Here is a 14,677-nt window from a genome sequence, read left to right as displayed (position 1 = left end):
CAAGACCCTTTAGCCTACAAAAATCTTTGCAAAAGTCCCTAAGGTAAAAAACCCGCCTCTGGCACGTTTCCCAATCCCACCACATTACGGGTTAAGCGAGAAAAGATGAAAAACCATTCAAAACCCACTAACCTATAGTTTTGCGCCCAAATATTAAATGGAATATTTTATTCCGCTGGCGGGACCCTTCCCCAACATGCTCGACCAGTCGGGAGGCCCGCCAGCCGTCAGATCTCCAGCGCCCAGATCTAAGGGTGGGCGGTCAATTTCAGATCTCGATGTGCCGACATTTAGCGTCCGGGGAAAGCGGTTTTACCTATCCCGTACAATGGACGCGTGGCGGGCGGTAAGGTTGTTCGGAACCCTCCTCCCACTTACCGCCTTTGCCCAAAGGTGGTGCGGGGAACCCACTTGCCGCCACCCCGTATACCGCTACCCCACACGTCATGCCTACACGTCATGTCCACGCCGCTCTGACGTCACCCCGCCGGTGCCCGCCCCATCGTCCCTTGGTCCTCCACGCGGGCCCGCCTTTGCGCCCGCCCGCCACCGTGTCCTGCCGACCTGGCTAACACCTCAGCATCCACGTCGCCCCTCACCTGGGCCCCGCCATGACGTCATGCTGACGTCATCGGCGGAAAAGCGCCAAATTCATACTTTTGCCAAATTTACCGATTTAAACGGCTAAACGCATATTTTTCGCTTATTTTGCATGCGAAGCTGAACTAGCCGTTGTCAAGCCTGCTGCCGCGAAATCTTGCATTCAGCCATCAAATTCGACAAGTAAACCGTTCAAAGTTCGAGGCTTGACTGCATTAAGCCTTTGCAACCCAGCCCGCAAGCTTCCAGGTCGATTTGCCAGGTATTTTGCCGTCTTCTCCCATTCTGCCCGTGAATTCCAATTTTCTGCAAAATCACCATTAAAGTCTGCTAAAAACTCTAAATTTAGCTCTACCTAAGTACCCAAATCAGACATAAGCAACCTGTGCCATCCATTAGCCCCAATTTAGCTCTGTACAAACCAGCTCGCGGGTTAAAACTGCAGAAATCGCCCTGAAGTACCCGGCATTGTTCCTTTTTGCCAAGTACTGGTTACCTACACTCTTCCTGTACAAATACTAATACCTCAGTAAGCATTCCCTTAGACAATCCACATTCCTGAAAATCATCAGTACTTTGCTAGCTTCAGAACAACTTCACACCAGAAGAAGACATCACACCAATTGCACCTACCTGCTGCTCAAAGTCTTCAAGAGATTCATCAAAGCTCTGCATCCTGCTGCACACTTTCAGACTGTATCATGGCAGCATCTGCATCCTCCTCCCTCAGTGTCACTCCACTGAGTCAAACCAATAAGGGACTGGAAGCTATGCCATTAGTTGACAAAGACTGTCTCATAAATGATTTTGAGGGAAACAGAAACTTTTTGAAGACCTTCACCACATTAAGGGAAGACTATAAGGCAGGACTTGGTACAGATGGGATATGGGAGTCAAACCTGCCCTATTACTGCCTCCCAGCTGTGAATGTTTTCCCTGAAATCATTCACTTATGTGCTCAAAATTATGATCAGGAGCACAGAGCTGTCAACACTCAACTAGGGAGGATTTTGTTCTATATAAACGCTGACACCATCAACAAAATGCTGCACTTTGAACAGACAGAGTTATTAGTCCCTTTCTCCATGAGATCTTTAATGGAAGCAGGTGAGAAGATGACCAGTGAAGAGCTGCAGAAGGTCACCAGGAACTACATGTGGCCTGAGAACCAGCCTACAGGGCCACCTCCTTATCCACATGAGCACTTCAATGACTCAGGCAGGCTGCTCCTGGACATGATAGCCTATGTGCTAGGCTACCAGAACAGCAAGCATGTGGATCTAGCCATGCTCGTAATGCTATCTGCCTACAGCCCACGACAACCCCCTGCCCGAAAGTACAACTTTGCCAAGTTCATAGCCAATAGGATCCATGATCAATTGTGCAAATTGGACAGACAAGGAGTCTTTAGATATTCAGCATACATCTACCACCTGTTCATGTATCATCACTCTGAAGCTTTCCCATGCTACATCAGAAGGCTGGACAACAAAGGGGAGAGAAGATCAGTCATATTCTGGACCTCAGTCTATCATGAAATCACAAATTCACCCTACAGCTATTGTGAATTTGTAGATCAGTTTGTATACCCAGTCTCCAGCATACTTATGAAATCCCCTCCACCTAGAATATCAAATGAGATCAAGAAAGCTTTACAGCTTTCTAAGAAGTACAAAATAGGTGATTGGTACCTATATGAACACCACACTGTGTTCAGAGTGTATGGGTGTGAGCTCTGTCCATACAGACTACCCAAGTATGTTCCCATGAGATTATTTGCCTTGGAATATTACAGGCAATTAATCCAGTCAGACCTCACTCACTTCCACAGCTCAAAGAAAAAAGCACACCTTAACTTCAAAAATGAGCTGGGCCCTTTTATCATGAATAAGAAGGAAGGATGGGAGGCTGCAGATTTGATCCTAAAAGACAAATATAAGTTGTCTTACAGTTTCCGGTGGGTCCCATATGACCCTCAAGGTTTCATCACTGCCAGGAGAACAAAGTACAGACTCCTAGCCATCAAACACTGCCACTATCCACATCTAGAACAGTATGCAAACTTACAAGAGTGGCAGTTGGATACCCTTGTTGAGAGCTTGTCTGAAGAGGAAAAAATAGCTAAAAATATGAAAGAACTTGAAAAAACTATTGACCTGGACTATGTGATCCAGGTACCTTTCAGGCTACCTCAAACATCAGGAGGAGGAACCTCAGTTACCAGGACAGCGCCGCCAACAACAGCACCAGGCTTGGATAAGGGAAAGGGAAAAATGGACGCCGAAGATGAAGCAAAAAAGCAGCAGTCAGAGCAGGGAAAGCAACAACCAGAGCAAGAAACAGGGCAGCAAGAAGAACAAACCGGTCTGCCACAAACTGGGCTGCCAGAAACCACCTTATTGCAGACACCGCCCCCTCAAGTGGAGCCCCTAACCACTTCAATTTTACAGACCCCGGCACATGAAGAAAGGGGGACCAAAAGACAAAGAGAAGAGTCCACTCCCCTCAGTGGATCCTCCCAACAACCAGAAGCTAAAAGGCAGAGGGCAGACTCCCCAGAAGTAGAAGACATTACTGAAGATGTCTTCAATGATACAGCCAAGGATAGGGAGGGCAGCCAACACACAGGGACTAGCTCCTTTCAGCAGGAGCAGAATTTACAACTTGGCTTGGAGGTATCATCTTCTTCTCAACAAAGCCAGAAGCTCAAAGGTGCTAAGGCCACCTTCAAAGAAATCAAGGCAGCAAATGAACTATTGAGGGCTGAGGTTTACAAACAATTTATAGATGCCACTCCAGCCCAACAAGAAAGATTGATGTCGGTCTACGACTTCAAAGAGGAGAAGATGATATTCAGCCATTTCAAACCTAAGGGGCCCAACCCAATGTCCACTGCTGATTTCATCAAAACAAGGGTGGAGGTCTTGGCCAAAGACATACATCCTATGGACCAAATTGAGCTCCATAAGCAGACTGGAGAAATGGTCTATGCCACCTTGGTAGATAAAGCCACACTAGCTCATGAGCTGAAAGAATCCTTGAAGCACACAAATACTCAACTGGATTTTGAGAGATTGTCTTCCAGGGCCAAGGATAACAGGATAAAATCTCTTGAAGAGATTATTGTTGATCTAGGGCATAACCCTAGTGACCCAACCGGGGTAAAAGCCCTCCTGAAGAAAAAAGAGGATGATCTCAATGCCATGAAGAGGAGATTGAAGCTGTCACCTACAGAACATCCTCAGACAGCTGAACTGCAAAAAGAAAAACAAGTTGATCAACAACTTGATCTACTATTGCAGCAGGATCAAAGGATCCAAGAGCTAGAGGAGGAGCTGGAGAAGTCATTACAGGACAAACAGGGAGAATCCACACTACCAACTCCCCCAACAGATTCTACAGCAGCAACAGGCTCTGGGGCAGCAGTGGCCCCTACAACAGCAAATACAGTTGACCAGCCCAGCATAGAAGAACTAACTAAGGCTGTTAAGCAAATGGAGCTACAAGCAGATGAGATAAGGAAGGCAAAAGAAAAACTGGCAGAGATAGATGCCAAGTATGACCAGTCTAAAATGACAGTGGCAGAACAGGGCAGACAGATCAAGACCCAAAAGGACAGAATCAAAGCCCTGGAGAAAGAGCTTAATCTCAAAAACACCATGGCTGAGATCAAGAGGATCTTATGGAATAAAATCACCCAAAGCATGATTAAACAGTGGAAATCACTCAAAACAATCCATGAACATATGGATTTAATTGTGCAAGCTCAGATAGATATCCAGAGGGCTAAGACAGCACTAGGAAATAGACCTGAACAAGCTAGCCAACTGATAGACTTTCTGAACAGGCAAGACAAAGATGAGCTGGCAGCAGTTGGAATCACCAACAGAACGGAGGCCATCCTTATGACCAAAAAGGTGCTAACGCTCAGAGGATATGTGCAGACAGCAGAAAGGAGGAGCTATGAGATACAGACTGAAGTTGAAGACTTCAAGCTCAGAATGGGGATGCTACAGGCAAGAGGAATGCCTAGCCTATTGAGCGGTACAGGGAAATTGATCAACAGAGATCAATTTACAAATAGGATGGCCGCGTACATAGAAAATCAAATCACTGCATCCAGCAGTGCTTCTGAAGAAACTGTTCCTCCTACAGGACAGAGTTTGTACACTCAGCTTGAAGGGTCATTTTTTATTGAAAATGAAGTTAATCATCTATTTGAAACTCCTCCAAGTTTTTTCAAATACACAGAGCTTGATGAGACATTGATTAAAATGCGAAGGCATCAAATGCCCAAGGAGGACTGGTGGCAAGCCATGCTCCAGATTCTGCCACGGTAGTTTCAAAACTCCAGGTCAAAAGCCAGCTCAGGTCACCGCAAGACAAGTATAAAGTGGTCAGTGACTGGAAAATATCTAAAAAGTGATTCATCACTAACAGTGACAGCTAGCCGCATTTTGAAACACACGCCTTCAGCCGACTACAACTGCTACAAATTCAACAGCATCTGACAGATTTTGATAGCTAAAGGACTAAGAGCTATTACTGCATTTACTTCTTCATTTACTTCTTTGGCTACTGCTCACTAGCAGTTGGCAGCATATTTATGAGGCATTTACTCTTCTTTCAGATATTTTTCCAAATGTAAATCTGTATATATACCCCCCTTAGTAACGCATAAGGGGTTGCTGGAATTTTCTCTTGGATAACTTCCATCTGCTGTAATATTTTCAGAGAATTAATACAAAGGAGGAATGGAACTTCCAGAAGTTTGGTGTATTTGATGTCTGGTGGTGAAGGATGCATGTTACAGGATTCCATGGGTGTTGCATAAAACTATAAGTATTTTCAAATCTTCTGTTATGTGTTTTTTTTTTTGAGTCTTTTGTTCTCTTTGGTTGTTTAAATGTCTTACACTTGATAGTAAGGTGAAAGAATAGTTTCAGGATTTAATCAAGCATTACCCTGAACTCAAACCTGAACTATCATCTATGTTTTCTTCAGAAACAGTAATAGAAATTGCAATTCTTAACTGCTGCACTTCAATCTGTCTCTTTGCTGTAACAGACTATTCCCAGGGATTCAAATTATTGCCCCTGTGACCTCTGTTTTCTGCTCCAAATTCTGTCACGTGGAAATATGTAAACAATAAGTGGAAATTCTTAAATGCTTTCACTTCGTGCTGCCTGTTTCCTGTCACTTAGCCAAAATATGTTTTAACAAAGCACTCAAAAGGCCCTGTAAGTTCCATCTTTCATCTCACAGATTCAAACACATTAAGCCACAGACTCCATTGCCCAATGATATTCAACATATCTAAAAACTACATCACTGAAGTCTAAGGGAATTTCATCAACCGAAACACAAACATAACCTGTACTCAATACCTAGCCTAAAACACCATCACTGTAGATATAAATCATAAAGAGAGAGCCCTCTCTGATCACTGTTTGGCTAGAAACAGTGATTAAAAGATTGGTTAGTGGTTACCCCGGCCGTATTCCCTTGGGAGTCATAGGGAACAACCTGGGTGTTAACATAATTGGCGACTCCACTGGGGACCTAAGACTATTCAATTACTATCTATCTTCCAAAGCTTTCATCAAGCCTGAAACTAGCCAAGATATCTTAGGACTGTTTCTCTAATACAGGGGCAGTCTTAGGGAAGAGCTAACTAGGGAAACTTATCCTAGCCTTGAAACATATATAGTCATTCCAGAGTTCTTATTTTGCCCTTGTAAATACAAAACTTCTGTATAAAGTTCTGAAAGAACACTTAGAAGCTGGCTCCTAAAAGAAACCCAAGGCATACTAGGGCACACCCTGACCCTGATCAACCCATCATTGTTGATAACCCAAATATCATCCCAAAGAACATAAGGAAACAGCACAAGCAGGATAAACCTGCTGATTCAGATATAAGGTCAGACCAACCCATCCTCATTCCCACTCCTTGCAAAGTCCTTTTTCGTTCCACACCCAATTCCCCTAGTTCATCTTCAACCCCTCAAAGTCCTACCTTTCCATCTTCACCATCTGCACATACTCACTCAACCAGTTCTCCACTTGTTACCCATCCTATTAACCCCAGTACACCTGTAATCCCAGTTGTCCCATTTGTTCCTATCAACCCTATTAACCCTATAAACATGGCTAACAGATATGCACCATTGCAGATTCCAGCCAATGCTCCAGCCCTACCCCAAGATTATCAAACCAGACTCTCATTTTTTGATTCCCATGGCCCTTTGACGGCCATCCAGCATGCTAAAAAGATGCAAGACCACTTTGAGACCTATGAAATTGATGATGATAGTGTCAGGATGAGAATCTTTGTTCAAAGCTTAACTGGGGATGTCAGGACTTGGTTTAGGTCCTTAAATGCAAATTCAATTGCAAACCCTGAAGCTTTATACCAGGAATTTACTAACAGATGGGAGAAAAAGAGAGATCCCCACCACATACTTGGTGAATATAACACTATTAAAAGAGGTCCCCAAGAAACGGTGTTGGAGTATTGTGCCAGGTTTAACAACATATACAATGCTATCCCTCAGAACTTAAGACCCCCTCCTGATTTGGCTCTTTATAATTTCCCTGATGGTTTTGATTCTGATATGGCCTATCAGTTGAGAGAAAGAGACCCTCCAACCCTTGCAGAAGCTCAAAGGGTTGCAGTCACTGTAGAGGCCAACCTAATTGCCAAAAGAAACAGGGCAAAGCTGGAAAAGAAAACTGGCTTCAAAGAAGAAACCTCGGGTTTCGACCAAAAGCTAGATGCAATTCTAAATAGCATGAAGAGGTTGGGGGAGAGAGTGGAATCAGTGGAAAGAAAATCATCATGGGAGGCACCACAAAACAATCCTCCTAGAAACCCAAATTTCAGGAGAGCCCAAAACCCCAATATAGGAAAGACTAATGCTGACCAAGATATCAGACCCCCTTTTCAAGAAAATTATGCAGAAACTTCTACTGCAAATCAGCTAAATGAGGACCCTGAAATCAATTTAATAGGTCTGGATGGCAAAAATCATGTATTCTTAACCCAAGAAGACCATGAGGAGGATGAGAGCAATACATTTCAAACTAAGTCAGGGGAATCCTTTGATTTTAAACAAGGATATGACACTGCTGTCTATGAAGTCCACAAACAATACAAACTAAGGAGTAGGACTGTAAATGTAAATCGACCCGAAAAGATAAAAGAAAAACAGCAAACCAAAGAAAGCTCAGTCACTGAACCTGATCATGTGCCAAACTTGCCTACAAAGGAAGTAGTGGTTGAAGAGGTTACTGAACCACTGTCACCATCAAAACAACCCATGGCAACCTTATCCTCTGAGCCTAACCCAAATATTGCCCCTCAAGATATCAATATTAGGGGCAGGTTCCAAAATCAAGATGAAATCCCACCAGAAGATGTAATAAACAAAGAAAGAACTACTACCCGTGATCCCAAATTGCAAATTGACAAACCCTTTGACCTAGGAGTAGAGATTGGCAAGTTAAAGGTAGCAATTCCCCTCTCAGAGCTAGCAAAGCATGACATGTACAAACAACAGATTAAAAAATCCCTTCAGCTCACCAATAGCAAAGATGATGTAAATGTATTAGATGACACTCCAGAGTTACTATTTGGTCCAGAGGTAGATGGAAAAACAGTAGTCACAGGGGTTTTACCGTTTTATGTCAGCTTACATGTACATGACAAAATTCTGCACAATGCAATGTTTGACTCAGGAGCCTCTCATAATCTGATGCCAAAAGCAGTCATGGAAAGATTAAACTTAGATATCACAAGACCATACAAAGACTTGTTTTCTTTTGATTCTAGTCAAGTCAAGTGCCTGGGTCTAATTAAGGATTTGTGTGTGTCCCTGGTCCAATTCCCCAACAAGACCATTTTGATGGATGTTGTTGTTGCTGATATCCCACCCAAGTATGGGATGCTATTATCAAGATCATGGGGAGCCAAGCTCCAAGGCTCCCTGCAATTAGACATGTCATATGCAACCATCTCTGTCTTTGGACAACCCAAAAGACTTTATAGGGAAACACTCATGAAATACATGGTCAGCAGTGAAGAAAAACCCCAGAATTTCCCAATATATGCTGTTCATTCGGACATAGACTCTTACATCCTCTTTAATGACAGCATTGGCTTCTCCGACAGTCACATTAGCACAGAGACATTTAAACCAGAACAAAACATTATTCTAACAAGTAGCACCTGTCAAACATCAATCAGTACAACAAAACACTTTAGCTCTCCCCTAGGGGTCAAAGATGGTCAGGCAAATGATGAAGCTATCCTAGAAAACAAATGGGAGAAGAAACCCCAACTCATGCTCACACTACCACCCCATGAACAGAACCTCAAACCTCCTGACCAGCAAGGCATCTTGTGGGTCTTAGAATTTGATGGCTCGGTTAACAAGTTAGGAGCAGGAGCGGGAGTATGGATACATAACAAAGAGAAAGGCTGTGCAACAGGCAAGGCCTACAAATTGAATTTCAGATGCACCAACAACATGGCAGAATATGAAGCTCTATTACTAGGCCTCAAGATTGCAAAATCATTACAAGCACCTAGCCTCTCTATCAGGGGAGACTCTGATCTGGTCATTCAACAAGTAAAAGGCAATTTTGTCACTAATGACAAGAGGCTGAGATCCTACAGGGCTGCTGTAATCGAAATATTAGAGACCTTTCATGAGTTTGCTATCACAAAAATTCCAAGGGGCCATAACCTCCATGCACATAGCTTGGCAACATTTGCCAGCACTTTCAAATTCCCACTGGAACCTAATAATTGTTTCACAGCTGAGGTCAGGTACAGACCCTCTATTCCAAACAATGTCAGAGAATGGCAAGTATTTGAGGATGACATGCAAATAAACAATTTTTTAACCCTGCAACAGGAGTTCACAGGATTAAATATTGATCTTGAGACAGCAAGTCAATCACAAATGCTTGAGACAGCAAGTCAATCACAAATGCTTGAGACAGCAAGTCAATCACAAATATTTAATGAAGCATGTCAATCACAAATACAGTTTCAACAATCTGCTCACCCAATGTCACCTAGGACAGCAAAACAACTACTCAGCCCAACCATTTTCAACAATGAAAACATTCAACAAATTAAACAAATGGACTGTGAAGAGATGAGCAACATTGAAACTGAAATCATACAACTCAAAGACAACTTCCTCCCAGTGGGCCTTACCCCATTAGAGGATATTTTCGACTCAAATGACATCCCTAGGAAGCCAAAGATGCAGCCATTAGATGCAAGAATTGAAGAATGCAATATTGGCACTATGGAAAAGCCTAAGATAGTCAAGCTGTCCGCCTCTTTGCCCCCTGATCAAAAGCCCAAGTACATTGATCTCTTTAAAGAATTTCAAGATGTCTTTGCCTGGGGATATGAAGATCTCAAGTCCTATGACACATCTGTCATCCAGCATACCATCCCCCTCAAGCCTAATCAAAAACCATTCAAACAGAAATTGAGAAGGATCAATCCTGTGCTCCTTCCTTCCATTGAAAAAGAGTTGCATAAAATGTTCAAGGCTGGTATTATAGCACCAATCAGATTCTCTGAATGGATTTCAAATTTAGTCCCTACCAGAAAGAAAACTGGTGAAATCAGACTTTGTGTAGACTTAAGGAATCTGAATCTAGTGTCACTCAAAGACAACTATCCCTTACCCAAAATGGACCACATCCTTCAAAGAGTAGTAGGAGCCTCAAGAATATCATTGTTGGATGGCTTCTCAGGTTTCAATCAAATCCTGGTACACCCTGATGATCAAGACAAGACTGCATTTACTACCCCATGGGGTACTTTCAAGTATGTAAAGATGCCCTTTGGATTGAAAAATGCAGGGGCAACATTTCAGAGAGCAATGGACATTGCTTTTGCAAAGGAAATTCATGATTTCTTGGTCATCTACTTAGATGATCTTACACCCTTTTCAAAATCTGACCAAGAACACTTGAAACATCTGAGACAAATCTTCATAACATGCAGGAAATATGGTATTTCCTTAAACCCCAAGAAGTCTTTATTCGGCCTAGAAGAAGGAAAACTTTTAGGCCACATCATTTCGAAAGATGGCATAAGAATTGATCCAGATAGGATACAAGCTATCCTACAAATGCCTCACCCAAGGAATGTTAAGGAGCTTCAAGGATTCTTGGGAAAAATCAACTTTTTGAGAAGGTTTATCCCAAATTTAGCAGAATTAATCAGATTACTAAACAATATGCTAAAGAAAGATTCAAAGGTCAAATGGACTGTTGAAGCAAAACAAGCTTTTGAAAGTATAAAATTGGCCTTGACTCAAACCCCAGTGTTAACTAACCCTCAGTTTGACAGGGATTTCATCATTTTCTCCTTTGCCTCCCAACACACCATTGCTGCTGTTTTATTACAGAAAGATGACCATGGGAATGAAAAGCCCATTGCTTTTTTCAGCAGAGCTCTTAGAGATGCCCCCCTAAAGTACCAAATAATGGAGAAACAAGCCTATGCCTTGATCAAAGCCATCAAAGACTTTAGGATTTACATCCTTTACTCCCATGTTGTAGCTTATGTACCAAGTCCTGTTGTCAAAGACATTCTCACACAAGAAAACTTAGAGGGAAGGAGGGGAAAATGGATTGCAAACATACTTGAATTTGACATTGAAATAAAGCCTACAAAGTTGATAAAAGGGCAAGGTTTGGCTAAGTTAATGACAGAAGCAAATTTCCAAGCCTTAGATATCAACCAACTGGACAGTGAAACAGAGCTGGCGACTCCAAAGATCAATGTAGCCTTTGAACAATCTCCATGGTACTCTGATATCTGTTATGTGTTACAAAACCTGTGTGCTCCCCCAGGACTGTCCAGAACTAAGTCTAGGTTCCTAAAAATGAAAACATCCAAATTTTGTGTGTTAGATGAGAATCTACTCTGGAAAAACCATGAAGGTATTTTGCTGCACTGTCTTCTTGAGAATGAAACTGATAAAATTATGCAAGAATTCCATGCTGGAGACTGTGGTGGACATTTGTACTGGAAGTCCACTGTAGACAAAATATTAAGGGCTGGTTATTACTGGCCCACTATGTTCTCTGATGTGAAGAAATTCACAACATCATGCCACAAGTGCCAACTGTTTGAAGGCAGAAGACAGTTGCTGCCACTTCCTTTGAGGCCCATTTCAACAGAAAGACCTTTTCAACAATGGGGTTTGGATTTCATTGGGGAGATTCATCCCTCATCTTCAGGACAACACAGATGGATTTTGACTGCAACAGACTACTTCACCAAGTGGATTGAAGCTGCCCCATGCAGACAAGCAAATGATTCAGTGATCATTCAATTTTTGGAGAATAATATACTGGCTAGATTTGGCTGCCCAGATAAGATAATAACAGACAATGCTGCTGCCTTCAGATCCAAGAAAATGGTAAACTTTTGCCATAAATTTCATATTACTTTGGGCCATTCTACAGCTTACTATCCTCAGGGAAATGGTCTTGCTGAATCATCAAACAAAAGCCTGATAAGCATCATTAAGAAAGTGCTGGAAGAGAACAAAAAGAACTGGCACAAGAAACTAGTAAATGCTTTATGGGCAGACAGATTAACCACCAAAAGATCAATTGGGACCAGCCCATATGAGTTAGTCTACGGATTAGAGGCCAGATTTCCTTCATCACTAGGGGTGCCAGTTATGAAACTTCTACAAGAAAGTCAAGCAGAGCCAAATGACATGCAAAGAAGGATCAACCAGATAATCTGTTTACAGCAGACCAGAGAACAAGTTTTCAGCAGAGTGCAGATACTACAAGAGAAACTGAAAAAGGCCTTTGACAGAAGAACCAAGGCAGAAGACTTCAATCTAGGAGACAAAGTTCTAAAGTGGGATGCAAGAAGAGAAGACAAAGGGAAACATGGGAAGTTTGATTCTTTATGGAAAGGACCATTTGCTGTCCAAGCAGTACAAGGTAATAACACTTATTTCCTTAAAAGTTTGACTGTGACTGAACTAGATGAAGGTCCTGTCAATGGCAGGATGCTGAAGCACTATTATGATGGTTCAATATGATAAGGATCCAAAGGTTCATTGTATATATGCAATTGTACATATTCTCTTTTGATTTAAATTGTATAAAGAGGTTTTCCTAAGTGCTGCAACTAGCAGAAACAGGCAGATAATATCAGAGGTTCTCCAAGAAAGAAGCACACAATTTTGACAGGTTACATGCATCAGATCTCAAAGATTAAGATGGACAATCAAGCAACAAGGCAATCTGACCTGCTGTTCTTGGTCTTTCAAAAGAAAAACCATCCCCATGTGGAGCCACTGTTGGATACCTATAGTAATAGGTTTCATATTTCATGATTGATTATTGAAAATCCAAATATGCTCTGCTTTGTTACTACAAAGATCCCATATTTCCAGGAAATCAGAGGTGTGTGAAATACTTCAAATATTGAGGACCTTATTACAAATTTTTTGGATGATTCAACAGTCTAATCTGGATCATGCCATGTTTCAATTTTGAGTTGTAGAATAGAGAAAGAAGTCTGTCCAAACAGCTTAATCTTGGCAGACAAGTAGTTCAGGTAGAGAAACAAAGGTTCCCAAAAGTCTAATCTGGGACCTTGGAAGAGATAAGGGTAGAAGCAGATAGAGTAAAAAAGGAAAAAGCCAAAGAAAAGAAAAGGCAATTGAGGGTTGCAAGTCCAAGTGCCCCTCCATGAAGAAACAAAAAATGCTAGGTGAAATAGTGGGTAGGCAGTTGTGGTTGCAGAAAAGACATGTTCACCATCACATAGTTGTCAAAGATGTTTTGCCAAGGCAATGAACATATCAGCAAAAAAGGTGGTGAAATTCATGGTCTCACAGCAGAGCATCACTAACTTTTCTCTTCCCCCCTACTCCATTGCTAACACCCCCTTTCTAAATCCCCCACCTTCACTTATACTAACTCCTAATTCTACTATTTAGCTCCCCTATTTTACCCCTACCCCTAATAATACTAACACTAAGGTGTATAAAGCCCCAAATTTTATGTATATTCCCTCCCCTAGGCATAATAGCCATGTATTTTCAAAAGGGACCAAATGGCACCTGGCCACTTTGGTGAACCTTTTCCACCCCTTTCCCCTCTGCTGCAAGTTATTTTACCCTCAAATTCACCTCTGCATGGGCAAAACCCCTCTCCAAGACCCTTTAGCCTACAAAAATCTTTGCAAAAGTCCCTAAGGTAAAAAACCCGCCTCTGGCACGTTTCCCAATCCCACCACATTACGGGTTAAGCGAGAAAAGATGAAAAACCATTCAAAACCCACTAACCTATAGTTTTGCGCCCAAATATTAAATGGAATATTTTATTCTGCTGGCGGGACCCTTCCCCAACATGCTCGACCAGTCGGGAGGCCCGCCAGCCGTCAGATCTCCAGCGCCCAGATCTAAGGGTGGGCGGTCAATTTCAGATCTCGATGTGCCGACATTTAGCGTCCGGGGAAAGCGGTTTTACCTATCCCGTACAATGGACGCGTGGCGGGCGGTAAGGTTGTTCGGAACCCTCCTCCCACTTACCGCCTTTGCCCAAAGGTGGTGCGGGGAACCCACTTGCCGCCACCCCGTATACCGCTACCCCACACGTCATGCCTACACGTCATGTCCACGCCGCTCTGACGTCACCCCGCCGGTGCCCGCCCCATCGTCCCTTGGTCCTCCACGCGGGCCCGCCTTTGCGCCCGCCCGCCACCGTGTCCTGCCGACCTGGCTAACACCTCAGCATCCACGTCGCCCCTCACCTGGGCCCCGCCATGACGTCATGCTGACGTCATCGGCGGAAAAGCGCCAAATTCATACTTTTGCCAAATTTACCGATTTAAACGGCTAAACGCATATTTTTCGCTTATTTTGCATGCGAAGCTGAACTAGCCGTTGTCAAGCCTGCTGCCGCGAAATCTTGCATTCAGCCATCAAATTCGACAAGTAAACCGTTCAAAGTTCGAGGCTTGACTGCATTAAGCCTTTGCAACCCAGCCCGCAAGCTTCCAGGT

The sequence above is a fragment of the Pinus tabuliformis genome, chromosome X (genome assembly GCF_031772625.1).
Source record: "Pinus tabuliformis cultivar Carrire ecotype Pingquan chromosome X, CPIR1, whole genome shotgun sequence".
NCBI lineage: Eukaryota > Viridiplantae > Streptophyta > Pinopsida > Pinales > Pinaceae > Pinus > Pinus tabuliformis.
The sequence above is the reverse complement of the archived record's forward strand: the minus strand, read 5'-3'. Positions refer to the sequence as shown.